Below are 3,929 nucleotides of genomic sequence, written 5' to 3'. Positions count from 1 at the left end.
TCTCTCCCGGATAGAAAGAATAGTCTTCCTATCTATGCTCCAAGTAGCACTTTTCTATGTAACTAACTTTGTACTGTAAGGGCTTTCTAGTTAGGCCAGTATGCCGTCAAAACTTTTGCTACTTCGGATATGATGTAAGACCTACTCCAAGGTCATTTTTCCCAAATATATTACATTTTAAATATCAATGATATTGTCAGTCGGGTAAATTCTGTGCCAATCCCTGTTCAGATACTTTCGTTTTGCTATCGTTAGAATCCTATCTAAACCCTCACTTCGTCGAATTAATGAGCTATGGTGAATTAGCTCAAGGATTCCTTCCAATCCTTGTCAAAGGTTGGATAGTGATCGTCTTATAACCATTCTAGGAACTTACTTCTACTCGTTACTAGGACTGCATCATAGGGATGTAGGTCAAAACCCCCGAGAACTTACTCCTACTCTTTATATGAATAGTCGAAATGCATCTAGGTTCAACCATAATCACTCACGAACTCATTTTCCTTTCCATAACAGAATAATGTCGTCACCCAGAAATAACAAGCCGAGCAACGAAACCCCTATCCTTCACATCGACGCCACTACTTTCCAAGCCGCGGTATCAGCTGCCGTGGCGGCTGTCCTTGCAAACCTCAGCGCTAACAATGCAAGCAAGGCTGACAAAGGGGTGGACGAATCCAATCGTTGTATCAATCCGGGAAACCAACAAATGATAACGGTCACAGGCTTGCAAAGCAGTAAAACCGAGAAAAGAAAATGAAAGCGCCAAGCCCAAAAGGAGCGCAAGCGATCCCAAAGACTTGCCATACAACAGCAACAAGTGGCAACCCCTGCCATCCCAGTACCGATCAGACCATACGAGGGAAAGCTTCCAAAGTGTGACAAGTGTAGCTTTCATCATAATGGGGCTTGCCATGAAATACAATGTTGCAATTGCCACAAAATAGGGCACCATGCTCGTAACTGTTGAGCACCGGCACGACCCATCATTCCAGTCCCTGACATCGGAGTCAGCCAGGCTTGCTATGGTGCCGGTGAAATCGGACACCTTAAGAGGAATTGTTTGAAAAGGAGGAGCAGCGAAAGCGACCGTGTCTACATAACCCTGACCCGACACATCATTTCCACTACCGATGCGGGTGCTAGCCAGATGTGTCATTTATGTGGTGATATAGGACATCTCAAGAAGGATTGTCCAATAACAAAGAACTCCGGTGCAGACGGGAAGATACTAAGGCTCACAGCCGCAGGAGAGACTACTCCGGACCCACGTTGAAATACTAGGGCGTTTCGTAATAGTAGACTTATAAACTGTTAAAAACTAGTGCAACTCAAGTCTTATCTTTTTGGCGAGACCCCGTCAGTCAAGGGACTCTCGTGCTGCGTATACTTGCTTTTGTAGTATAACCTGTTCGCAGCAGTAGTCTTATAGATAAATCTAAAATACTCAAACTCTGTAGAAGTTGCACTGTGATGTTTTGAAACACTTTTGTTATCCAGTCTAACCCCTTTTATTCCGAGTAGTCCGACATTAACGTTTAACTTGAGTAAATTCGATCCTCGCAATGCTAGTTTCATGCATAGATTCTTTTCTCCGAAATCGCCTTTCTAGCGAAGCCATCATTCCAGAACTCCGAGGTACTCATGCAGAGAGTACCTTATGTCTCGTATCCTTCCCAAAGACACTTCAGTAAAACTCCCCGGAGTATCACTCGTACAGTACGTCAAGTTCAACCCGAAGACCCATACGGTTGATCTATCGCTGAAGAAGGTATACGCAAGGGTGGTATATAATCAAGGTTCTACAGGCTTAGAATTGGTAATTCCGCTTCAACTTCTTTTCCTTGTTTGGATGTGGGCTTGAAGAAGAATTATTTATTCGACTGCCTTTTCAGTCTTAACTATATACGACTCGTATACACGAAACTGTGATTGATGAACCAAATATGACTTTTGATATGAACTTTAGGACGGAGACTGCCCAAGACTACGAGTGATGGTACTGCCATGCGGATAAACTTAGAATCCAATCAAATGCCCTTCTCACCGATTGAGTTAATAGATCCAGATAGAACAGAAAACCCTCAGGATTACCTCCGCAACGTCAAGTCGAGTTCAGAATCGACTTAGTTCCAGGGGCTACCCCAGTAGCCAAATCGCCCTATCGCCTAAAACCTGCAGAGATGCAAGGACTGTCCTGTAAACTTAACGAACCGCTCAGCAAGGGCTTTATAAGACCAAGCTTCTCACCCTGGGGAGCTCCAGTCTTATTCGTCAAGAGGACAGCCTTCCGAACTCGTTACGGACGCAACGGGTTTGTAGTAGTACCATTCAGATTGACTAATGCGCCCGAAGTATTCATGAAGTTAATGAATAGGATATTACATCCTTACTTGGATCAGTAGTCATCGTCTTCTAAGATGAAAAACTTCACTACTCTCGTAGTAAGTAAGAGCATAGTAAGCATCTACGTCAGGATCAGATAAGATATATATAGGTCTTAAAAAGCTATACTGGTGGCCTATCATAAAAGCAGAGATACTACCTTCGTGAGTAAATGTCCTACCTACGTCAAGGTCGAGGTCGAATACCAGAAACCCTCAGGACCACTACAACAGCCGGAGATACCGGAATGGAAGTGAGAGCGGATCACTATGGATTTCTTAACCAAGTTGCCCAAGACAACGGGTGGACTTGATACCATATGGGTCATCGTCGATAAATTGACCAACTCCCCACACTTCCTGCCTACCAAAGAAACAGACAAGATGGAGAAGCTTACAAGAAATTAACTTACCGCGCGAGCTCAGTAACGTACATTCTACTTTCCACGTCTCGAACTTGAAAAAGTGTCTGTCCGATGAGACTCTTGTAATCCCACTCGACGAGATCGAGATCAACGAGAGCCTCAACTCCGTGGAAGAACCTGTAGAGATCGTGGACCAGGAGGTCAAGCAAACGAAACAAAGCCGTATCCCGATAGTGAAGGTTCGCTGGAACGCCAAGTGAGGACCTGAATTCACTTGGGAGCGAAAGGATCAGATGAAACTGAAATATCCTCGTCTTTTTACTTAGTTATTTGTAACTACTTATTGCTTAAATTCTAATTTCGGGACGAAATTCCTTCTAACGGGGGGATGATGTGACAACCCGAAATTTCTATTCTGTACAACCATTCAATTCAATAGAAGTCAGAACAGTTTCTGCTACCTTTCAAGCTTTTTGGAATAAGTTTGAGTGTTTTAAAGTTAGTGCTTCAGGAGATAACAGGAGAGAGGATGCCTTAGGGTTTATTGTGCATCAATAAAGTTCCAAAAACTCCAAGAGTTTGGAGTTTACGGCCCAAATGGTATTAGGGCCGTAAACCCTAATGACTATATAAGTGACACTTAGTTTTTTTTTTTTAACTTTTTTCACACTTCCAAGTCTAGAACCAATTCTCTCTCAAGTATCATCCAAAGTTCTTCAAAAATCTTCAAGAAAGTAAGTGTTTTCTTCCTTCTTTAGTTGATATCTACCCTAATCTAGTGATCTTACATTATTTCATCCATTAAATCATTCCATTTGTGTAGATCTTCAAGTGTTCTTAGTTTCACCAAGAACACCAAGAACACACACTAGTGTTCTTGGACTTTTAGCACCTTTTCAAGCTTCTACCTAGTAAGTACTTCTATCCTAGTGTATTATAAGACTTGTTACACTTCTACTCATCAAGAAAACACCCAAGAATCAAAGGATCAAATTTTTTTACGGTCCAAGAACACCTTGGACCGTAAACCCTAATAAAGGGGCCAAAGTGTGCCCTAGTCCCTACCAAGCCTTATAAACTAGTTTAGATCTCATCCTTGATGTCCTTAGGACTTAAAACATCAAAAAGACCATAAACCATAAGGGTTTACGGCCGTAAACACATGGAGAAGTGGTCAATG

This window comes from Lactuca virosa, chromosome 6 (genome assembly GCF_052849685.1).
Source record: "Lactuca virosa cultivar CGN04683 chromosome 6, Lactuca_virosa_CGN04683_v6, whole genome shotgun sequence".
In the NCBI taxonomy this organism is placed as follows: domain Eukaryota; kingdom Viridiplantae; phylum Streptophyta; class Magnoliopsida; order Asterales; family Asteraceae; genus Lactuca; species Lactuca virosa.
This window is presented reverse-complemented; position numbering follows the sequence as displayed.